This window comes from Phyllobates terribilis, unplaced genomic scaffold (genome assembly GCF_046119375.1).
Source record: "Phyllobates terribilis strain yellow unplaced genomic scaffold, ASM4611937v1 Scaffold_11__3_contigs__length_659146591, whole genome shotgun sequence".
NCBI classification, from domain to species: domain Eukaryota; kingdom Metazoa; phylum Chordata; class Amphibia; order Anura; family Dendrobatidae; genus Phyllobates; species Phyllobates terribilis.
In genome coordinates, this window is record NW_027362771.1 from 269,922,265 (window position 1) to 269,947,778 (window position 25,514).

Consider the following 25,514-nt stretch of genomic DNA (forward strand, 5'->3'; position numbering starts at 1 on the left):
TAAAGACTTGTGTATAAGGTAAAATAAATAACCAAAAACAAAAATATTCCTCCACACCTTGGGCTATGTTCACAAGTAGCATTTTTTATGCGTTTTTGCACTTTTGTATTGCTTTCAACGTGACAAATGCATTCACCGGGAAATGTCATTTTAACATTTTACAATCTTATCTGGCCATGTGCTGTGTGACACATGCATACAGTGCTGAAAAGACATGGGAACAGCATGGGGAAGACCCCTGGAAGCATCTCTGACACCCAGGTCACTGCCTAAAAGTGTGCCCATCAGAAGTGATCCTTTCCTCATCAGAAGATGCAGACTTGCAACTATCCCCGTGCAAGTCCTTGTCCCAGGGCAGTGTTAAGTTGTACCTCCCCCATTCCTTGCAATGCAAGCACAAGTATTCAGCCTGCCACTCACCCACCCCCCAGGCAGCATTACTATACTGCTAGCTTGCTTGCACTTGAAATGGGGCCTTTTAGTTTGGAGGAGGCCAAAGCTGGCCACTACCTCATGGCTGCTTCGGCAGTGAGGTATCCATACTCAGTCCCCAGCTGCCCGGCGGCCGGGTGTCCACGCTCTGTCCCCAGCAGCCAGGGGGCGGCCGTGTGTCCACACAAGCTCCATAAACGGTCCCCAGCCACCCCTAATTCTCCTTGGAACATCCCCCCACACACTTTTCTTAGCCCAGTCTGCTTTAGGGCAGCATTGGACGAGCCCACCAGAGAACCAGACTCCTCCGGTGGGCACTGGCTTCTCCATCAGGGGAGTTGAGAGTGCCAAGGTGAGGAGCATGATGATGAAGATAGAAGTTAGCATCTGCTTAGATTTCTTGGAATGCAAGCGTAAGTGTGCAAGCTGCTACCCACCCACCCCCAGGCTGCAATACCATACTGCTAGCTTGCTTGCACTTGAAATTGGGCCTTTTAGGCATGTGGAGGCAGACGCAGGCCACCATGCCATGGCTGCGTCGGCAGCCTGGTATCCATCCTCAGTCCCCAGGCGCCCGGCGGTCGGGTGTCCCACCCTGGCTTCTCCATCAGGGAAGTTGAGAGTGCCAAGGTGAGGAGCATGATGATGATAATAGAGGTTAGCATCTGCTTTGTTTTCTTGGAATGCAAGTGCATGTATGTAGTAGTGGCTAGGCCTGAGGTGGTCAGCATTTTGACGCATATCCTACCTCCTCCGAGGATTGCTGGATGTTTTCCTGCTACTATCCCAATTCTATGACTCCCAATAAAACAAAGCTTCAGGTGATAAATGATGGAAGAGGTGGTGGCAAAGGAGAAAGAGAAGGAGGAACAGGGACCATTCACATCAATATCAGGCCAGTCAACCACACATGTCTAGTAGGATATGTTTGTGTACCAAAAGGAGAGGTTCGGCTACACAGTTAAAGGGCATACAGTGAGTGCAATGCCTACCAAAAATTTCGAGGCACTCCAATGCCCCTTGGAAGTGACATGGAGGTCAGAGGGCCTTAACTAAACCGTTTTTTCCATTTATAGCAACTGAGTCTCCTGTGCACTGTTGGCCTAAGCAGTGAATGGATGGCTTTCCAAAAATTATGAGGAACTGCAATGCCCCTTGAAACAGACGTGGATTACAGCATACTAAAAACCTTCTACCCATTTCTGGGGAGTGGGTCTCCCTTAGTGTTCGCCTATGCATTAAAAAGCAAAAGCTGACTAAAATTAGGAGGAAATGCAAAGCCCATTGGAAGAATGGTGGAGTTCGCAGTGGAATAAAAAGACAATATCAATGCCCCTTGAAAAAGTGGTGGAGGTCGCAGTAGCTTAACAAGACGGTTTTAATGCCTCTTGGAAGAGCAGTGGAGGTCGCAGTAGCTTAACAAGATGGTTTTAATGCCTCTTGGAAGAGTGGTGAAGGTCGCAGTACCTTAACAAGACAGTTTTAATGCCCCTTGGAAAAGTGGTGGAGGTCGTATTAACTTAACAAGACGGTTTTAATGACCATGGAAGAGCGGTGTAGGTCGCAGTAGCTTAACAAGATGGTTTTAATGCCCCTTGGAAGGGTGGTGGAGGTCGCAGTAGCTTAGCAAGATGGTTTTAATGCCCCTTGCAAGAGACGTGGAGGTTGCAGTAGCTTAACAAGACGGTTTTAATGCCCCTTGGAAGAGACGTGGAGGTCGCAGTGGAATAAAAAGACAATATCAATGCCCCTGGGAAAAGTGGTGGAGGTCACAGTAGCTTAACAAGACGGTTTTAATGCTCCTTGGAAGAGTGGTGGAGGTCGCAGTAGCTTAACAAGACGATTTTAATGCCCCTTGGAAGAGTGGTGGAGGTTTCAGTAGCTTAACAAGATGGTTTAAATGCCCCTTGGAAGAGACGTGGAGGTCGCAGTAGCTTAACAAGATGGTTTTAATGCCCCATGGAAGAGACGTGGAGGCCGCAGTGGAATAAAAAGACAATATCAATGCCATTGGGAAAAGTGGTGAAGGTCGCAGTAGCTTAACAAGACCGTTTTAATGCCCCTTGGAAGAGTGGTGGAGGTCGCAGCAGCTTAACAAGATGGTTTTAATGCCTCTTGGTAGAGTGGTGGTAGCAGTAGCTTAACAAGATGGTTTTAATGCCCCTTGGAAGAGACGTGGAGGTTGCAGTAGCTTAACAAGATGGTTTTAATGCCCCTTGGAGGAGTGGTGGAGGTCGCAGTAGCTTAACAAGACGGTTTTAATGCCCCTTGGAAGAGACGTGGAGCTTGCAGTAGCTTAACAAGATGGTTTTAATGCCCCTTGGAAGAGAGGTGGAGGTCGCAGCAGCTTAACAAGACGGTTTTAATGCTCCTTGGAAAAGTGGTGGAAGTCGCAGTAGCTTAACAAGATGGTTTTAATGCCCCTTGGAAGAGAAGTGCAGGTTGCAGTAGCTTAACAAGACGGTTTTAATGCCCCTTGGAAAAGTGGTGGAGGTCGCATTAGCTTAACAAGACGGTTTTAATACCCCTTGGAAAAGTGGTGGAGGATGCATTAGCTTAACAAGACAGTTTTAATGCCACTTGGAAGAGCGGTGGAGGTCTCAGTAGCTTAAGATGGTTTTAATGCCCCTTGGAAGATACGTGGAGGTCGCAGTGGAATAAAAAGACAATATCAATGCCCATGGGAAAAGTGATGGAGGTCGCAGTAGCTTAACAAGACTGTTTTATTGCCCCTTGGACGAGCGGTGTAGGTCGCAGTAGCTTAACAAGATGGTTTTAATGCCCCTTGCAAGAGACGGGGAGGTTGCAGTAGCTTAACAAGGCGGTTTTAATGCCCCTTGGAAGAGATGTGGTGGTCGCAGTGGAATAAAAAGACAATATCAATGCCCCTGGGAAAAGTGGTGGAGGTCACAGTAGCTTAACAAGACGGTTTTAATGCTCCTTGGAAGAGTGGTGGAGGTCGCAGTAGCTTAACAAGACGGTTTTAATGCCCCTTGGAAGAGTGGTGGAGGTTGCAGTAGCTTAACAAGATGGTTTTAATGCCCCTTGGAAGAGACGTGGAGGTTGCAGTAGCTTAACAAGATAGTTTAAATGCCCCTTGGAAGGGACGTGGAGGTCACAGTAGCTTAACAAGATGGTTTTAATGCCCCTTGGAAGAGACGTGGAGGCCGCAGTGGAATAAAAAGACAATATCATTGCCATTGGGAAAAGTGGTGGAGGTCGCAGTAGCTTAACAAGATGGTTTTAATGCCCCTTGGAAGAGTGGTGGAGGTTGCAGTAGCTTAACAAGACGGTTTTAATGTCCCTTGGTAGAGTGATGGTAGCAGTAGCTTAACAAGACGGTTTTAATGCCCCTTGAAAGAGACGTGGAAGTCGCAGTGGAATAAAAAGACAATATCAATGCCACTGGGAAAAGTGGTGGAGGTTGCAGTAGCTTTACAAGACGGTTTTAATGCCCCTTGGAAGAGACGTGGAGCTTGCAGTAGCTTAACAGGATGGTTTTAATGCCCCTTGGAAGAGCGGTGGAGGTCGCAGCAGCTTAACAAGACGGTTTTAATGCTCCTTGGAAAAGTGGTGAAGGTCGCAGTAGCTTAACAAGATGGTTTTAATGCCCCTTGGAAGAGAAGTGCAGGTTGCAGTAGCTTAACAAGACGGTTTTAATGCCCCTTGGAAAAGAGGTGGAGGTCGCATTAGCTTAACAAGATGGTTTTAATACCCCTTGGAAAAGTGGTGGAGGATGCATTAGCTTAACAAGACAGTTTTAATGCCACTTGGAAGAGCGGTGGAGGTCTCAGTAGCTTAAGATGGTTTTAATGCCCCTTGGAAGAGACGTGGAGGTCGCAGTGGAATAAAAAGACAATATCAGTGCCCATGGGAAAAGTGATGGAGGTCGCAGTAGCTTAAAAAGACTGTTTTAATGCCCCTTGGAAGAGCGGTGGAGGTCGCAGTAGCTTAACAAGATGGTTTTAATGCCCCTTGCAAGAGTCATGGAGGTTGCAGTAGCTTAACAAGACGGTTTTAATGCCCCTTGGAAGAGACGTGGAGGTCGCAGTGGAATAAAAAGACAATATGAATGCCCCTGGGAAAAGTGGTGGAGGTCACAGTAGCTTAACAAAACGGTTTTAATGCTCCTTGGAAGAGTGGTGGAGGTCGCAGTAGCTTAACAAGGCAGTTTTAATGCCCCTTGGAAGAGTGGTGGAGGTTGCAATAGCTTAACAAGACGGTTTTAATGCCCCTTGGAAGAGATGTGGAGGTTGCAGTAGCTTAACAAGATGGTTTAAATGCCCCTTGGAAGAGACGTGGAGGTCGCAGTAGCTTAACAAGATGGTTTTAATGCCCCTTGGAAGAGACGTGGAGGCCGCAGTAGAATAAAAAGACAATATCAATGCCATTGGGAAAAGTGGTGGAGGTCGCAGTAGCTTAACAAGACCGTTTTAATGCCCCTTGGAAGAGTGGTGGAGGTTGCAGTAGCTTAACAAGACGGTTTTAATGTCCCTTGGTAGAGTGGTGGTAGCAGTAGCTTAACAAGACGGTTTTAATGCCCCTTGGAAGAGACGTGGAGCTTGCAGTAGCTTAACAAGATGGTTTTAATGCCCCTTGGAAGAGCGGTGGAGGTCACAGTAGCTTAACAAGACGGTTTTAATGCTCCTTGGAAAAGTGGTGGAGGTCGCAGTAGCTTAACACGATGGTTTTAATGCCCCTTGGAAGAGAAGTGCAGGTTGCAGTAGCTTAACAAGACGGTTTTAATGCCCCTGGAAAAGTGGTGAAGGTCGCATTAGCTTAACAAGACAGTTTTAATGCCCCTTGGAAAAGTGGTGGAGGATGCATTAGCTTAACAAGACAGTTTTAATGCCACTTGGAAGAGCGGTGGAGGTCTCGGTAGCTTAAGATGGTTTTAATACCCCTTGGAAGAGACGTGGAGGTCGCAGTGGAATAAAAAGACAATATCAATGCCCATGGGAAAAGTGATGGAGGTCGCAGTAGCTTAACAAGACTGTTTTAATGCCCCTTGGAAGAGCGGTGGAGATCGCAGTAGCTTAACAAGACGGTTTTAATGCCCCTTAGAAAAGTGGTGGAGGTCGCAGTAGCTTAACAAGACAGTTTTAATGCCCCTTGGAAGAGCGGTGGAGATCGCAATAGCTTAACAATGGGAAGAAAAACGCCGGACACGAACATGCAACCAGAGAACATACTAATGAAAGATATGAAGTGCGACAAAGAAGGTCCAAGACAAGATACTTGGAAGGGAGGTAAGAAAATTTCTAATACAATCCACAGGGAGAAGATTGGAACAAAACAAAATCATGTAAACTGCGTGCTAGCAAATGCCAGGAGCCTGACAAACAAGATGAATGAACTGGAAGCAGAAATATCTACAGGTAACTATGACATAGTGGGAATAACCGAGACATGGTTAGATGAAAGCTATGACTGGGCAGTTAACTTACAGGGTTATAGTCTGTTTAGAAGGGATCGAAGAAGTCGGAAAGGGGGTGGAGTCTGTCTATATGTAAAGACGTGTCTAAAGCCTACAATACGGGAGGATGTATGGGAGGGAAATGAGGAGGTCAAGTCCTTATGGGTGGAGATACATGGGGCAAAAAACAATAATAAAATTATCATAGGAGTCTGTCATAAACCACCAAATATAGCAGAAGCCACGGAAAGTCTATTAATGAGACAAATAGACGAAGTAGCAAAAAATAACGAGGTGATTATTATGGGGGACTTCAACTACCCCGATATAGACTGGGAAACCGAAAGCTGTAGATCTCAGAAAGGAAACAGGTTTCTGTCAATTATCAAAGACAATTATTTGTCACAACTTGTGCAGGAACCAACTAGAGGGACGACCCTTTTAGACTTAATATTAACTAACAGGCCAGACAGAATAACTGAGGTGCAGGTCGGGGGGCACCTGGGAAATAGTGACCACAACATTATACAGTTCCACATGTGCTTCAGTAGGGTGCCCAGCAAGGGAGCCACAAAAACACTGAACTTCAGGAGGGCAAAGTTTAATCAGCTAAGAGATGCCCTTCACCTTATAGACTGGGATAGTATCTTTAGTAATAGGAGCACGGATAGAAAATGGGAAATTTTCAAAACAGTCCTACATAGTCACTGTAGAAGGTACATACCTTATGGGAATAAAAGGGCTAGGAATAGGAGGAAGCCAATGTGGCTAAATGAGGAAGTCAAGAGGGCAATGAAAAACAAAAAAAAGGGCTTTCGGTAAACTTAAACAAGAAGGCAGCGAGGAAGCGCTAATATCTTATAGGGAAAAAAACAAAATCTGTAAGAAACAAATAAGAATAGCAAAAGAGGAGACAGAGAGACTAATTGCCAAGGAAAGTAAAACGAATCCCAAACTGTTCTTTAACTATATAAACAGTAAAAGTATTAAAACTGATGGAGTTGGCCCATTGAAAAATAACCTGGGTAAAATCATAGAGGGCGATGAGGGTAAAGCAAGCCTACTCAATAGCTTCTTCTCCACTGTTTTCACAAAAGAAAACAATTTATCGGAGGAAATGCAGAGTGATAAAGTAAACCCTCCGCTAAACATCACCCACCTAACCCAGGAGGAAGTTCAGAAACGCCTAAATAATATCAAAATAGACAAGTCACCCGGCCCAGATGACATACACCCCCGGGTACTAAAAGAATTAAGTAATGTGATAGACAGGCCGCTGTATCTTATATTCAAGCACTCATTATGGACAGGGACTGTCCCACTAGACTGGCGCCAAGCAAATGTGGAACCAATATTCAAAAAGGGGTCTAAAAGTGACCCTGGGAACTATAGACCAGTCAGCTTAACGTCTGTTGTGGGTAAATTGTTTGAAGGATTTCTTAGAGATGCTATTGTAGAATATCTTAATGATAATAACTGTCTAACTCCATATCAACATGGATTCATGAGGGATCGCTCCTGCCAAACAAACCTGATCGCCTTCTACGAGGAGGTGAGCTCACAGCTGGACGGGGGAGAGTCAGTGGATGTTGTATACCTTGACTTCTCCAAAGCGTTTGATACCGTGCCACACAAAAGGTTGGTATATAAAATGAGAATGCTTGGTCTGGGGGATAATGTGTGCTAGTGGGTAAATAGCTGGCTGAGTGATAGAAAGCAGAGGGTGGTTATCAATGGAGTAAGCTCAGGGTGTGTCAGGGTTTCTAGCGGGGTGCCTCAAGGGTCTGTCTTGGGCCCTATATTATTTAATATATTTATTAATGATCTAGTGGAAGGGTTGCATAGTAAAATAGCAATATTTGCAGATGATACTAAACTTTGTAAAGTAGTTAATACAGATGAGGATAGGGCACAGCTACAGGAGGATTTAGATAAATCGGGGAGTTGGGCCAAAAAATGGCAAATGGGGTTCAATGCCGATAAATGTAAGGTCATGCACATGGGAAAGAATAACAGCAGTCACCCATACATATTAAATGGGAAACCGTTGGGGAAATCTGACATGGAGAAGGACCTGGGCGTCTTGGTTAATAGCAAATTAAATTGGAGTGCCCAGTGTCAGGCAGGAGCTGCGAAGGCAAATAGCGTCATGGCATGCATCAGAAGAGGAATAGGGGCATATGATGAGAACATTGTTCTTCCTCTGTATAAAGCGCTGGTAAGGCCGCACTTAGAATATTGTGCACAGTTCTGGGCTCTGGTGCTCAGGAAAGACATATTGGAGCTAGAGAGGGTACAAAGGAGGGCGACTAAGGTAATAAAGGGAATGGAGGGACTAGAATACCCAGAGAGGTTGTCAAAATTAGGCCTATTTACGTTGGAAAAGAGAAGGCTTAGGGGAGACCTCATAAACATGTATAAATACATCAGGGGGCAGTACAGAGATCTCTCCCATGACCTGTTTATACCAAGGATGGTGACAAAGACGAGGGGGCACACTATGCGTCTGGAGGAAAGGAGGTTCCTGCACCAGCATAGAAGGGGATTCTTTACGGTCAGAGCCGTGAGACTCTGGAACTCTCTGGGAGAGGAAGTGGTGATGTCCAACTCACTGAAAGAGTTCAAGAGAGGCCTGGACGCCTTTATTGAGAACAATAAAATTACATCTTATGCTTAGTTAATTAATCCAGGGATTTAATCTGACTGCCAGATTGGTGTCGGGAAGTGAATTTTTCCTCAATGATGTAAATTGGCCTATACCGCATGGTTTTTTGTTGCCTTCCCCTGGATCAACGCTGCGGAATAGCTGCAGTGCACAAGAAATAGGCTGAACTGGATGGACGCTTGTCTTTTTTGGGCCTTATAAACTATGTAACTATGTAACTATGCAACAAGACGGTTTTAATGCCCCTTGGAAAAGTGGAGGAGGTCGCAGTAGCTTAACAAGACGGTTTTAATGCCCCTTGGAAGAGCAGTGGAGATCGCAATAGCTTAACAAGACGGTTTTAATGCCCCTTGGAAAAGTGGTGGAGGTCGCAGTAGCTTAACAAGATGGTTTTAATGCCCCTTGGAAGAGACATGGAGGTTGCAGTAGCTTAACAAGACGGTTTAAATGCCCCTTGGAAGAGACTTGGAGGTCGCAGTAGCTTAACAAGACGGTTTTAATGCCCCTTGAAAGAGACGTGGAAGTCACAGTGGAATAAAAAGACAATATCAATGCCACTGGGAAAAGTGGTGGAGGTCGCAGTAGCTTAACAAGATGGTTTTAATGCCCCTTGGAAGAGACATGGAGGTCGCAGTAGCTTAACAAGATGGTTTTAGTGCCCCTTGGAAGAGACGTGGAGGTCGCAGTGGAATAAAAAGACAGTATCAATGCCCATGGGAAAAGTGGTGGAGGTCGCAGTAGCTTAACAAGACAGTTTTAATGCCCCTTGGAAGAGCGGTGGAGGTCGCAGTAGCTTAACAAGACGGTTTAAATGCCCTTTGGAAAAATGGTGGAGGTCGCAGTAGCTTAACAAGATGGTTTTAATGCCCCTTGGAAGAGCGGTGGAGATCGCAGCAGTTTAACAAGATGGTTTTAATGCCCTTGCAAAAGTGGTGGAGGTCGCAGTACCTTAACAAGACGGTTTTAATGCCACTTGGAAGAGACGTGGAGGTCGCAGTACCTTAACAAGACGGTTTAAATGCCCCTTGGAAGAGACTTGGAGGTCGCAGTAGCTTAACAAGACGGTTTTAATGCCCCTTGAAAGAGACGTGGAAGTCGCAGTGGAATAAAAAGACAATATCAATGCCACTGGGAAAAGTGGTGGAGGTCGCAGTAGCTTAACAAGATGGTTTTAATGCCCCTTGGAAGAGACATGGAGGTCGCAGTAGCTTAACAAGATGGTTTTAATGCCCCTTGGAAGAGACGTGGAGGTCACAGTGGAATAAAAAGACAGTATCAATGCCCATGGGAAAAGTGGTGGAGGTCGCAGTAGCTTAACAAGACAGTTTTAATGCCCCTTGGAAGAGCGGTGGAGGTCGCAGTAGCTTAACAAGACGGTTTAAATGCCCTTTGGAAAAATGGTGGAGGTCGCAGTAGCTTAACAAGACGGTTTTAATGCCCCTTGGAAGAGCGGTGGAGATCGCAGCAGTTTAACAAGATGGTTTTAATGCCCCTTGCAAAAGTGGTGGAGGTCGCAGTACCTTAACAAGACGGTTTTAATGCCACTGGGAAGAGACGTGGAGATTGCAGTACCTTAACAAGACGGTTTTAATGCCACTTGGAAGAGACGTGGAGGTTGCAGTAGCTTAACATGACCGTTTAAATGCCGCTTGGAAGAGACGTGGAGGTTGCAGTAGCTTAACAAGACCGTTTAAATGCCCCTTGGAAGAGACGTGGAGGTCGCAGTAGCTTATCAAGACTGTTTTAATGCCCCTTGGAAGAGACATGGAGGTCGCAGAAGAATAAAAAGACAATATCAATGCCCATGGGAAAAGTGGTGGAGGTCGCAGTAGCTTAACAAGATGGTTTTAATGCCCATTGGAAGAGACATGGAGGTCGCAGTAGCTTAACAAGATGGTTTTAATGCCCCTTGGAAGAGACGTGGAGGTCGCAGAAGAATAAAAAGACAATATCAATGCCCATGGGAAATGTGGTGGAGGTCGCAGTAGCTTAACAAGATTGTTTAAATGCCCCTTGGAAGAGCGGTGGAGGTCGCAGTAGCTTAACAAGACGGTTTTAATGCACCTTGGAAAAGTGGTGGAGGTCGCAGTAGCTTAACAAGATGGTTTTAATTCCCCTTGGTAGAGCGGTGGAGGTCACAGTAGCTTAACAAGATGGTTTTAATGCCCCTTGGAAAAGTGTTGGAGGTTGCAGTAGCTTAACAAGATTGTTTTAATGCCCCTTGCCAGAGACGTGGAGGTTGCAGAAGCTTAACATGATGGTTTAAATGTCCCTTGGAAGTGACGTGGAGGTCGCAGTAGCTTAACAAGATGGTTTTAATGCCCCTTGGAAGAGCGGTGGAGGTCGCAGTAGCTTAACAAGACGGTTTTAATGCCCCTTGGAAGAGACGTGGGTGTTGCAGTAGCTTAATAAGATGCTTTTAATGCCCCTTGGATGAGCAGTGGAGGTCGCAGTAGCTTAACAAGATGGTTTTAATGCCCCTTGGAAGAGTGGTGGAGGTCGCAGTAGCTTATCAAGACGGTTTTAATGCCCCTTACAAGAGCCATGCAGTACAGCATATTAAAAACATTATTACCATTATTGGGGATTGGGTCTCCCATAGTCTTTGCCTATGCCTTTCAAGCAAAAGCTGCCAATAATTAGGATGGAGGAACTTGCAATGCTGGCAACACGGACCACGGTCACCCTGGTGGTATAGTGGTGGTGGAGGCTGAGGATAAGGAGAAGAGCAATAAAAAGCCGAATTGAGGAAGCATATACCCATGTGTGGGTGTGAAGCGGTGCATGGGAATACACCTCCCAAAATAACACAGTGGATTTGACTTTGTTACTCTGCTGTCATTTGGTGGTGATGAGAAGTCTGGCCCAATCCTGCCCTTGTTTATTTTGATAAGGGTCAGCTTGTCAGCATTGTCAGTTGACAGGAGAGTGTGCTTATCAGTTATAATTCCCCCAGCGGCACTAAAAACCCGCTCTGATAACACGCTAGCGTCAGGGCAGGCCAGGACCTCCATGGCATACAGAGCGAGTTCATTCCAAGTGTCCAGCTTGGATACCCAAAAATTAAAAGGCACAGAGGAATCACGGAGGAAGCTGGTACGGTCAGCAAGGTACTCCCTTACCATCTTTTGAAACTTTCCACTCCTTGTGAGAGTACCCCGCGCCTCAGGGCCTTTAAGCTGGGCGGGTCTCAGAAAACTGTCCGAGAACGTTAACCGTGTTCCCCTGCCTCTGCTGGATTGGAATTGCGTCTCTCTCGCTTGTACGCCTTGGTTGGGCAATGAACTGTGACCTCTGCCGCTAGCGTGTTCAGATGGGAATTTTTATAAAAGTTCTGCAGCAAGTGCCTTCTGATACTGCCCCATTTTTGTAGACCTCTCCGCCTCAGGAATAAGAGAGTGAAAGTTCTCCTTGTAGCGGGGGTCTAAAAGTGTCACCAACCAGTATTGACTGTCACCCAACATTTTGACAACGCGAGGTTCACTTTTAAGGCAGCGTAACATAAAGTCAGCCATGCGTGCCAGACTGGTAACAGCAAGACTTCCTTGTCCTCACTAAGATGACAACTGACCATGCTCTCCTCCTCCTCCTCCTCCCCCCTGTCCTCAGGCCACCCACGCTGAACCAACGGTATGACAGTTGTACAGGTACTACCATCTACAGCGCATGATACCAGCTCCTGCTCTTCCTCCTCCTCCTCCTCTCCCTCATTGTCCCCCAATGCACGTTGGGATGAGATGAGGCTGGGTTGTGTGTAATCGCCCGCTACGGCTTCTTGATCCATCTCATCATACTCTGGCTTCAATGCCTCCTCTTTAATTCTCTGCAGAGAGCGTTGCAAAAGACAGACAAGTGGGATGCTGACGCTAATGATGGCGTCATCGCCATTCACCATTTTGGTGGACTCCTAAAAGTTTGTCAGGATGGTACATATGTCAGACATCCAGGTCCACTCCTGAGGTCTTACGTGTGGAGTCTGAACTAAATATCGACGGCCTTGTTGCAGCTGGTACTCCACAACTGCTCTCTTCTGCTCACAAATCCTTTGCAAAATGTGGAGGGTAGAGTTCCAACGTGTGGGCACATCACACACCAGTCGGTGTGCCGGAAGCTGCAAATGCTGCCGCAACACAGCAAGGGTGCCGGAAGCTGTAGCCAACTTCCGAAAATGAGCTGACAGGCGGCGTACTTTGACGAGCAGATCTGGCAACTCGGGGTTCGATTTAAAAAACCGTGTGTGATCTCGCCTCGCCTCTGAGCCGCCACCAGGTTACGGCCATTGTCACACACGACCATGTCTGGATGTAGGTTCAGCAGTGTCAGCCACAGATCTGCCTGCTCTTACACAGCTGTACACAACTCACAAGCAGTGTGAGGTTTATCACCTAAGCTTATGAGTTTCAGCACAGCCTGTTGCCACTTGGCTGAGGCAGTACTGCAGTGCTTCCAGCTTGTAACTGATGTGGTGATATCTGAGATGGAGGCTGAACATGAGGAGGAGGATGATGCGCAGGAGCTGTACACTGTGGGGGCAACTCTGACTGACATAGGGCCCACAATCCTCGGTGTGGGGAGGATGTTGTCACGGGTGTGTTGCCACGAAGATCGTCACGAGTACACAGCCTGACTTCTCGCAGCTGACTTGTTGGTGCTTTGTGTTTTCTCGGCAGTGAAGGAGTTAATTCTCTCTCTCTCTGGGCTAGCTGAGGTCCAGCCTCGCCCAGCTGCAATCAATGCTTCGTTAGTGAGACTCCTTTATATTCCTGCAGGTCTGTTTGTGAGGTGTCGGTGAAAGCTTTTCATTCAGACTTACAGAGCGGATCTTGGTGTTTGGAGTTGCTGAGATAAGTGTATTTGAAAGTGTTATTTCCCTTTCCTCGCTTTATCATTTATCTCCTTTCCCGTTGGTGTTCCCTCTGTTGTAGTTTTGTTGAAGTTGTATGCAAGGTGGTTTTGGTTTTTCCCTTGTACTGTCTCGTTCGTCTTAATACTGTGTGTGGGCATATTATCGCTGGTTCCCAATTGTTGTGATCGGGGTCCTTCTCAGGACTAGATTACTGTGGTGCAGGGATCCTCAGGAGGTAGGGGTTACGCTGGCGGCCTGGACCTCTGTACCTTTAACAGTACCTCCAGGATGAGGGATTAGTCAGGGCCCCAGCTTAGGGTCAGCTTAGGCCCCCTACCTCCAGTATTCTGTGACAGTGTGACATTTTCACCGACCAACTTAGTTTTTCTCCAGCTACCATGGATCCAGTAGCCGGTCTAGCTCAGCAGTTGCAGAGTTTGTCCATGGGGCTGGCGGACGTTAGGTCCAAGGTTTTGCATCCTCTGGAGCAAGCCGGACCAGAACCTAAAGTAGCTCTCCCTGACAGGTTCACTGGGGGGCGGGACAAGTTTTTTGTTTTCCGGGAGGCATGCAAATTGTACTTTCGGCTGCGGCCTCGGTCATCGGGCAGTGAAGAACAAAGGGTGGGAATTGTCATCTCGCTCCTACAAGGGGACCCACAATCTTGGGCGTTCTCTCTTCCCCCTAGCTCCCCAGTTCTCCAGTCAGTGGATAGGTTTTTCGCTGCTTTGGGACTCGTATATGATGACCCAGATCGGATCTCCCTTGCTGAGTCTAAGTTACGTAGGATTCAGCAGGGAGATCGTCCGGCGGAGGAATTCTGTTCGGAGTTCCGTAGGTGGGCCACGGACACCCAGTGGAATGACCCGGCTCTTAGGAGCCAGTTTTGTCATGGTTTATCCGACAAATTACAGGATGTGTTGGCACAGTATGACTCTCCCGCGTCACTGGAAGCCGCTATGGCCCTTGCTATTCGCGTTGACAGACGGCTTCGGGAGAGGTGCGGGATAACTCTACCCCCTGTAATGTCTCCACCTCTTACAAGGTCCCCTCATATGGTGGTTCCCCTGGTCAGTCCGGAGGAGCCTATGCAATTAGGAGGGACATCATTTCGGGGAAGGGGACCGGTGGTGCGCCATAAGACAGGAAGGTGTTTCCTCTGCGGGAAAAAGGGACATTTTATTGGGGGGTGTCCATCCCGCCCCTTGCTGAGTAAAGAGTCGTCGAAAAAACTGTTGATCCCAGGTTGTGTGGTTGACGGCAATCTGGGAGTAGGTATTTCGTCCCTAGGTTCGTCTCAGTTTCTCGTACCGGCGGAGGTGGTGGTGGGTACGAGAACTGAGAGGATATCTGTTCTTCTGGATAGTGGGGCCGGGGCTAATCTGGTTGATGCTCGGTTTGCCCGGGTTCAAGGTATGCGATTGAGTGAGTTGGCTAAACCCATCCCCATATTCTCGATCGATGCCAGGCCTCTCGGTCAGGGAAGTTTTTTGCAAGCTGTGCATGGCGTAAAACTTCAAGTGGGGGCAATACATAAAGAACTGTTGTCTTGCTACGTGTTGGAGGGTCTTCCCACTCCTATAGTGTTGGGCCTTCCTTGGTTAGCTAAGCATAACCCTGTTATTAATTGGCAAACCAGAGAGATAAGCCAATGGAGTAAATTCTGTAATAAAAACTGCATGAACACGGTCATCGGTGCGGTTACTCCTTGGGTCTTACCTCCATTTCTGGCAGACTTTGAGGATGTATTCTCGGAGAATGGGTGTCAGGAACTACCTCCTCATCGCGAGTATGACTGTTCTGTTAAACTGCTCCCTGAGGCCAAGTTACCTAAAGCTAGGTTGTATAACCTTTCTGGTCCTGAGAGGCAGGCCATGAAGGATTATATTTCTGAAAGTCTGGCTAAGGGGCATATTAGACCTTCATCTTCACCGGTGGCCGCGGGGTTCTTCTTTGTTAAGAAGAAAGATGGAGGCCTACGCCCTTGCCTGGATTTCCGTGAACTTAATCGGATTACGGTCCGAGATCCGTATCCGCTCCCACTTATTCCCGATCTCTTTAATCAGATCGTGGGCGCCAAATGGTTCTCTAAGTTGGATCTCAGGGGGGCGTACAATTTGATTAGGATGAAGGAGGGGGATGAGTGGAAGACGGCTTTTAACACTCCGGAGGGGCATTATGAGAACCTTGTCATGCCATTCGGTCTGACTAATGCCCCGGCGGTGTTTCAACACTTTGTTAATGATATTTTTCGCCACCTGGTGGGACAGTTTGTTGTCATATATCTGGATGATATCTTAATTTACTCGCCGGATCTGGTGTCTCATCAGGAGCACGTTAGACAGGTGTTACAGATCTTGCGGGATAATAAACTGTATGCCAAGTGGGAAAAGTGTGTGTTCGCCGTACAGGAACTCCAGTTTTTAGGCTTCCTGGTTTCTGCGTCCGGTTTTCGTATGGACCCTGGGAAAGTGCGGGCAGTTCTTGAGTGGGATCGGCCGGAGAATCTTAAGGCACTACAACGTTTCCTGGGGTTTGCTAACTATTACCGGAAGTTCATTCGTAATTTCTCGTCCGTGGTTAAGCCTCTCACAGACATGACTAAAAAGGGGACGGATTTTTCTAGGTGGTCTGACAAGGCTTGTCAAGCATTCTCCTCCTTGAAAAAATGTTTTGCCTCGGCACCCATACTCATTCAACCTGATGCGTCTCAGCCATTCTTTGTAGAGGTAGACGCTTCCGAGGTAGGGGTGGGAGCAGTATTGTCACAGGGTTCGTCCCCTGGTAAGTGGCATCCGTGCGCCTTTTTCTCTAAAAAATTGTCGTCCGCTGAGAGGAATTACGATGTCGGCAATAGGGAACTCCTGGCCATTAAGTTAGCTTTTGAGGAGTGGCGCCATTTTTTGGAGGGGGCAGTTCATCCGGTCACCGTCATCACCGATCACAAGAACCTGCTGTATCTGGAGTCCGCTAAACGTCTGAATCCCAGACAAGCTAGGTGGTCATTGTTTTTTACCAGGTTTAATTTCGTCGTTACATATCGTCCTGGGTCTAAAAATGTAAAGGCGGATGCCTTATCTCGTAGTTTCCCTGGGGCCGGGAATACGGACGACCCGATTCCTGTTCTTCAGGAGGGGGTGGTGGTTTCGGCAGTATGCTCTGAGCTGGAGGAGGAGATATTGGAGGCTCAGGGGGACGCCCCTGTTGGACCTCCGGGGAGACTGTTCGTTCCAGATCAGTTGCGACAAAAGGTGATCGAGGCACACCATAACTCAGTTTTTGCAGGACACCCGGGGAGTAAAGCAACTGTGGATCTCCTCTCGCGTCGGTTTTGGTGGCCTAACTTACATAAAGAGGTGGTAACTTTTGTCGCGTCCTGTGGGGTTTGTGCGCGCTCTAAGACCTCACATACCCGTCCGTCTGGGGCCCTCTTACCTTTGAAGATCCCGGAGCGTCCTTGGACTCATCTGTCTATGGACTTTATTACGGACCTCCCTCCGTCTTCGGGTAAAACGGTCATACTCGTTGTAGTGGACAGGTTCAGCAAGATGGCACATTTTATCGCTCTTCCGGCTCTCCCTAATGCTAAAACTCTTGCGCAGGTGTTCATTGGGGAGATTGTGAGGCTTCACGGGGTACCCTCCGAGGTGGTGTCTGATCGGGGGTCTCAGTTTGTGTCCAAGTTCTGGAAGGCGTTTTGTGCACGGCGGGGGATGCATTTGTCATTCTCGTCGGCTTTTCATCCTCAGACCAATGGTCAGACGGAACGTATGAACCAGAGCTTGGAGACATATCTTCGGTGTTTTGTGTCAGAGAACCAGGAGGACTGGGCTTCTTTCCTACCTCTGGCAGAGTTTGCTCTCAATAATAGGCGAAGCGAGTCCACTGGTAAGTCCCCGTTTTTTGGGGCATATGGTTTTCACCCCCAGTTTTGTACTTTCAGTAGGGGGGGCTCTTCGGGGGTTCCGGAGGAGGAACGATTTTCCTCATCTCTCGCTTCAGTATGGAGAGGGGTGCTGAAGAATCTGAATACTATGGGGAACCGATACAAACGTATGGCTGATAGGAGGAGAGTGTCTGGTCCGGACCTAAGTGTGAACGATCAGGTATGGTTGTCTACCAGGAATATTAAACTTAAGGTTCCCTCCTGGAAACTGGGTCCCAGGTTCATCGGGCCGTACAGAATCAGTTCTGTTATTAATCCGGTGGCATTCCGTCTTGACCTCCCCCCTACGTTTAAAATTCACAACGTGTTTCACAGATCATTGCTTAAGAGGTATGTGGCGCCGGTGGTACCGTCACCTTTACCTCCCCCTCCTGTGGTTGTCAATGGTAACTTGGAGTTCCAGGTATCGAGGGTCATTGATTCACGCTTTAATCGCCGGTCCCTTCAGTACTTGGTTCATTGGAAGGGGTATGGTCCTGAGGAGAGGATGTGGGTTCCTGCGTCGGATATTAACGCAGACCGATTAGTTCGGGCCTTCCACACGACTCACCCGGATAAACCTGGCCCTGAGGGTCCGGAGGCCCCTCGTAGAAGGGGGGGTACTGTCACGGGTGTGTTGCCACGAAGATCGTCACGAGTACACAGCCTGACTTCTCGCAGCTGACTTGTTGGTGCTTTGTGTTTTCTCGGCAGTGAAGGAGTTAATTCTCTCTCTCTCTGGGCTAGCTGAGGTCCAGCCTCGCCCAGCTGCAATCAATGCTTCGTTAGTGAGACTCCTTTATATTCCTGCAGGTCTGTTTGTGAGGTGTCGGTGAAAGCTTTTCATTCAGACTTACAGAGCGGATCTTGGTGTTTGGAGTTGCTGAGATAAGTGTATTTGAAAGTGTTATTTCCCTTTCCTCGCTTTATCATTTATCTCCTTTCCCGTTGGTGTTCCCTCTGTTGTAGTTTTGTTGAAGTTGTATGCAAGGTGGTTTTGGTTTTTCCCTTGTACTGTCTCGTTCGTCTTAATACTGTGTGTGGGCATATTATCGCTGGTTCCCAATTGTTGTGATCGGGGTCCTTCTCAGGACTAGATTACTGTGGTGCAGGGATCCTCAGGAGGTAGGGGTTACGCTGGCGGCCTGGACCTCTGTACCTTTAACAGTACCTCCAGGATGAGGGATTAGTCAGGGCCCCAGCTTAGGGTCAGCTTAGGCCCCCTACCTCCAGTATTCTGTGACAGTGTGACAGATGTGTTCCGTCCCAAAGTCCGACTGGGTCCCAGCTTCCACTATGTTTACCCAGTGTGCAGTCAGGGAGATGTACCGTCCCTGGCCACATGCACTTGTCCACGTGTCCGTTGTCAGGTGGACTCTCCCAGTAACTGTGTTGTTGAGGGCGCGGCAGATGTTTTGGGACACGTGCTTGTGCAGAGCGGGGATGGCACACTGGGCAAAATAGTGTCGGCTGGGGACCTAGTACCGAGGGACAGCCACTGCCATAAGGTTGCGGAAGGATTCCGTCTCCACCAGCCTAAAAGGCAGCATTTCCAACGCAAGCAGTCGTGAAATTTGCGAATTTAGGACTGTGGCCTGTGGGGCGTTGGCTGCGAATTTCCACTTTCGTTCAAAGGTCTGGGATATGGACAATTGAACACTGCGGTGGGACGTGGACGTGGACGTTGATGCTGTTTCTTGAGAAACTGCCACAACAAGTGAAGACTGAGAGGAGGGGGCATCTTTGTATGCAGTATGGACAGGGGATTGCCTTGCACACACAACAGGGGGTTCTGTTGCACGCACAACAGCGGAAGAAGTAATGGTGACACCCGCTGACACTGGTCATGGACCCTGGGGTTCACCCCACAAAGTCGGGTGCTTTGCTGCCATGTGCCTGATCATGCTGGTGGTGGTCAGGCTGGTAGTTTTGTCACCTCTGCTGATGCTGGCATGGCAGGTGGTACAAATGGCCTTTTTGGGGTTATCAGCAGAGTCTTTAAAAAAATTCCAGACTCTGGAAGACCTACCGGTTGTACTGGCAGCGTCCCTCGTGTTGGTGTTACGGGGATCTGTTGCCCGCCTTCTGTGTGCGGCCACCACACTGCTTCTTCCTGCCTGTTGGGGTACTCTGCCTCCCTCCCCCTGTGTGCTGCTGGCCTTGCTCTGCATGTCCTTCTGCCACGTTGGGTCAGTTACTAGATCATCCACCACCTCCTCCTCTTCCATTTGCGCACCACGATCCTCCTCCTCACTTCGTGGCAATTGTGTCTCGTCATCGTCCACCTCTTGTGACAAATTGCCAGCGTTGACTTCCTGTGGCCATGGATGTTCAAATATTTGGGCATCGCTACATGGGATCTCCTCTTCCATCACTTCAAGCGGAGCAGGTGAGGGGCACAGATATGGAAATGGACCAGTGAACAGCTCTTCAGAGTGTCCAAGTGTGGGATCAGTTGATCTCTGACGACACTCGGCATGGTGGGAGGAAGGAGCATCAGGGTGAGGAGGAGTATGCCTACGAGACTCACGGCTACAAAAACTTGACCGTGTGGAAGACAGACCGGAGGTGGTGGTGCCCAGGTAACTGGAAGTATTATCTGCTATCCAATTAATAACCTGTTCACACTGATCAGTTCGCAATACTGGTGTTGGTGTGTGCTTCCCTAGTAATTCGGTCAAGAAGTGGGAGCGAGAAGATGTGGCAGTTGGTTGTGGCACATTTTCACCTTGGCCACGGCCCCGTCCTCTACACGCACCATCACCAGAACGTCCAGTTCCACGTCCCCTGCCACGCGCCTTGCCCATTGTAAATTAAGTAAAATAGCTTACACTCACACTATCAATGGAAAAAGGGTAATAAAAAGGAGATTAGAACCGTGGAAAAGGAAAACCACAGTTCTATTTCTCTGGCCTACACTAGAATCTTTCAAACAGATATATTTGTGTCTGAACAATCAGGGAGACACTATTACTGTTTTTCTTTACGGAAAAATTACCAAAAGCTGGATAGGATAATACAGAGATTTGAACCGTGGAACTGCAAAACAACAGTTCTAACTTTCTGGCGTTTACCAGACTTTTTTAAATAGATATATTTGGGGCTGAACAGTCAGCGACACACTCAAACTGTTTTATTTATGTAAAAAATGCCCAAAAGTGGATAATACAGAGATTTAAACCGTGGAAATGCAAAACCACAGGTATAGTTATGTGGCATACACCAGAATCTTTCAAACAGATATATTGGTGTCTGACCAGTCAGGGAGACACTATTACAGTTTTTTTTTACGGCAAAAAATGCCAAAAACAGGATAATACAGAGATTTTACCCGTGGAACTGCAAAACCACAGTTATATTTTTCTGGCCTACACCAGACTCTTTTAAACAGGTATATTGGTGTCTGACCAGTCAGGGAGACACTAATTTATTCTTTTTTTATGGCAAAAAATGCCAAAAACAGGATAATACAGAGATTTGACCCGTGAAACTGCAAAACCACAGTTATATTTTCTGGCCTACATCAGACTCTTTTAAACAGATATAGTGTGTCTGACCAGCCAGGGAGACACTATTACAGCTTTTTTTTACAGTAAAAAATGCCAAAAACAGGATAATACAGAGATTTGACCCATGGAACTGCAAAACCACAGTTATATTTTTCTGGCCTACAGCAGACTCTTTTAAACAGATATATTGGGGTCTGACCAGTCAGGGAGACACTATTACTGTTTTTTTTTACGGCAAAAAATGCCAAACACAGGATAATACAGAGATTTGACCTGTGGAACTGCAAAACCACAGTTATATTTTTCTGGCCTACACCAGACTCTTTTAAACAGATATATTTGTGTCTGAACAGTCACAGAAACACTAAATTTTTTTTGGGAGGGGGGGAATACCAAAAGGTTAATAAGACGAGTATTTGGACAGTCTGACTGAGGAAAAAAAAATACAGGATTTAGAAGAAAAAAAAAATTTTTCTTGGCCCCTGAGAACCGGATGATAAGTCTAGCAATTTGACCAACAGGAGCACACAGGACTGTAATGCAGCGTTTGCTGGTATAACCACTGCGTCTCCTATACAGGCTGCCTGCCTGATATCTGGGATGGATATTAGTCTTGAGAAGTAGTGTTGAGCGAGCACTAAAATGCTCGGTGCTCGAAGCTCAGGCCGAGCTCGGCGTGATACTCGGGTGCTCGACCCGAGCAACGAGCCCAATGTTAGTCTATGGGAGACCCGAGCATTTTTGCGGCGGCACCCCCGGCAGTCTTTTAAAAGCCTAACAAGTGCCCAAAACGATAGTGACAGTGCTCAAATGACATGGGGACAGCATGGGGATCACCCCAGGAAGCATTTCTGACCCCCAGGTCACTGCTGTCAACAACGTGGTCAGAGCTATTAAGCCCCTTTTAAGGGCTCACAATAAAACGTTCAAAAACGAAACTGAAACTGCTTTCCTGTGAAATATATTAAGGAAGTTCCTTTCCAGGGTAAAGACTTGTGTATCAGGTAAAATAAATAATCCCCCCAAAAAATACTCCTCCACACCATGGGCAATGTTCAGAAGTAGCATTTTTTATGCTTTTTTGCACTTTTGTATTGGTTTCAACCGTGACAAATGCATTCACCGGGAAATGTCATTTTAACATTTTACAACCTTATCTGGCCATGTGCTGTGTGATACATGCATACAGTGCTGAAAAGACATGGGAACAGCATGGGGAAGACCCCTGGAAGAATCTCTGACACCCAGGTCACTGCCTAAAAGTGTGCCCATCAGAAGTGATCCTTGCCGCATCAGAAGATGCAGACTTGCAACTATCCCCGTGCAAGTCCTTCTCCCAGAGCAGTGTTCAATTGTACCTTCCTCATTCCTTGCAATGCAAGTGCAAGTGTGCAGCCTGCCACCCACCCCCAGGCTGCAATACCATACTGCTTGCTTGCACTTGAAATTGGGCCTTTTAGGCATGTGGTGGCGGAATCTGGCCACCAGGTCATGGCTGCGTTGGCGGCCTGGTATCCATACTCAGTCCCAAGCCGCCCGACAGCCGGGTGTCCACACTCGGTCCCCAGCCGCCAGGTGGCGGCCGGGTGTCCATACTCGGTCCCCAGCCGCCCCGGGGCCGGGCGTCCACACACGGTCCCCAGCCGCCTGAGTGCAGCCGGGTGTCCATAAACAGTCCCCATCTGCCCCTATTTCTCCTGTCAACTTCCCCCCACACACTTTTCTTAGCCCGGCCTGCTTTAGGGCAGCATTGGACGAGCCCACCAGAGAACCAGACTCCTCCGGTGGGCCCTGGCTTCTCCATCAGGGGAGTTGAGAGTGCCAAGGTGAGGAGCATGATGATGATGATAGAAGTTAGCATCTGCTTTGTTTTCTTGGAATGCAAGCGTAAGTGTGCAGCCTGCCACCCACCCACCCCCAGGCTGCAATACCATACTGCTAGCTTGCACTTGAAGTGGGGCCTTTTAGTTTTGAGTAGGCCGAAGCTGGCCACTACCTCATGGCTGCTTCGGCAGCGAGGTATCCATACTCAGTCCCCAGCTGCCCGGCGGCCGGGTGTCCACGCTCGGTCCCCAGCCGCCAGGGGGCGGCCGGGTGTCCATACTCGGTCCCCAGCCGCCCCACGGCCGGGTGTCCACGCACGGGCCCCAGCCGCCTGGGGGTGGCCGGGTGTCCATACTCGGTCCCTAGCCACCCCTATTTGTCCCGGTAACCTTTCCCACACTTTTCTTAGCCTGGCCTGCTTTAGCGCAGCATTGGACGAGCCCACCAGAGAAACAGACTCCTCCGGTAGACCCTGGCTTCTCCATCAGGGGAGTTGAGAGTGCCATGGTGAGGAGCATGATGATGATGATAGAAGTTAGCATCTGCTCTGTTTTCTTGGAATGCAAGCGTAAGTGTGCAGCCTGCCACCCAACCACCCCCCAGGCTGCAATATAATACTGCTAGCTTGCACTTGAAATGGTGCCTTTTAGTTTGGAGGAGGCCAAAGCTGGCCACTACCTCATGGCTGCTTCGGCAGCGAGGTATCCATACTCAGTCCCCAGCCGCCCCTATTTGTCCCGGTGTGCCTTATACATAAGATTAAGCCTGCATACCAAAACATTACCTGTGCCCTCCCCAGTGCATTTAGTGGGAAGGACAGCCTATTCTGCTGTAGTGTATGCATGCCAAACCCCTGTTCATGGTAGATGTAAAGATGCCTCCAACCCTGCACCTGTCGATGCAGACTTGCAACTATCCCTGTTCAAGTCCTTGTCCCAGGGAAGTGTTCAATTGTACCTCTCCCATTCCTTGCAATGCAAGAGCAAGTATGCAGCCTGCCACACACCCACTCCCAAGCTGCAATACCATACTGCTTGCTTGCACTTGAAATTGGGCCTTTTAGGCATGTGGAGGCGGAATCTGGCCACCACGTCATGGCTGCGTGGGCGGCCTGGTATCCATACTCAGTCCCCAGCCGCCTGGCGGCCGGGTGTCCATACTCAGTCCCCAGCCGCCCCTATTTCTCCTGTCAACTTCCCCCCACACACATTTCTTAGCCTGGCCTGCTTTAGGGCAGCATTGGACGAGCCCACCAGAGAACCAGACTCCTCCGGTGGGCCCTGGCTTCTCCATCAGGGGAGTTGAGAGTGCCAAGATGAGGAGCATGATGATGATGATAGAAGTTAGCATCTGCTTTGTTTTCTTGGAATGCAAGCGCATGTATGTAGTAGCGGCTAGGCCTGAGGTGGTCAGCGTTTTGGCGCATATCCTACCTCCTCCGAGGATTGCTGGATGTTGTCCTGCTACTATCCCAATTCTATGACTCCCAATAAAACAAAGCTTCAGGTGATAAATGATGGAAGAGGTGGTGGCAAAGGAGAAAGAGAAGGAGGAACAGGGACCATTCACATCAATATCAGGCCAGTCAACCACACATGTCTAGTAGGATATGTTTGTGTACCAAAAGGAGAGGTTCGGCTACACAGTTAAAGGGCATACAGTGAGTGCAATGCCTACCAAAAATTTTGAGGCACTCCAATGCCCCTTGGAAATGACATGGAGGTCAGAGGGCCTTAAATAAACTGTTTTTTTTCCATTTATAGCAACTGGGTCTCCTGTACACTGTTGGCCTAAGCAGTGAATGGAAGGCTTTCCAAAAATTATGAGGAACTGCAATGCCCCTTGAAACAAACGTGGATTACAGCGTACTAAAAACCTTCTACCCATTATTGGGTAGTGGGTCTCCCTTAGTTTTCGCCTTTGCATTGAAAAGCAAAAGCTGACTAAAATTAGGAGGAAATGCAATGCCCGTTGGAAGAGTCGTGGAGGTTAGAGGTAATTAAAAACAACATTTCAATGCCCCTTGGAAGAGCTGTGGAGTTCAGAGTGGTTTAAGAAGATGGTTTTAATGCCCCTCGGAAGAGACGTGGAGGTCCCAGTAGCTTAACAAGATGGTTTTAATGCCCCTTGGAAAAGTGGTGGAGGTTGCAGTAGCTTAACAAGACGGTTTGAATGCCCCTTGGAAAAGTGGTGGAGGTCGCAGTAGCTTAACAAGACGGTTTGAATGCCCCTTGGAAGAGACGTGGAGGTCCCAGTAGCTTAAAAAGACGGTTTTAATGCCCCTCGGAAAAGTGGTGGAGGTTGCAGTAGCTTAACAAGACGGTTTTAATGCCCCTTGGAAAAGTGGTGGAGGTCCCAGTAGCTTAACAAGACGGTATTAATGCCCCTCGGAAAAGTGGTGGAGGTCGCAGTAGCTTAACAAGACGTTTTTAATGCCCCTCAGAAGAGACATGGAGGTCCTAGTAGCTTAACAAGACACTTTTAATGCCCCTCAGAAGAAACGTGGAGGTCCCAGTAGCTTAACAAGACGGTTTTATTGCCCTTGGAAAAGTGGTGGAGGTCACAGTAGCTTAACAAGATGCTTTTAATGCCCCTCAGAAGAGACGTGGAGGTCCCAGTAGCTTAACAAGACGGTTTTATTGCCCTTGGAAAAGTGGTGGAGGTCACAGTAGCTTAACAAGATGCTTTTAATGCCCCTCAGAAGAGACGTGGAGGTCCCAGTAGCTTAACAAGATGGTTTTAATGCCCCTTGGAAAAGTGGTGGAGGTCACAGTAGCTTAACAAGACGATTTTAATGCCCCTTACAAGAGCCATACAGTACAGCATCTTAAAAATATTATTTCCATTATTGGGGAGTGGGTCTCCCACAGACTTTGCTTATGCCTTCCAAGCAAAAG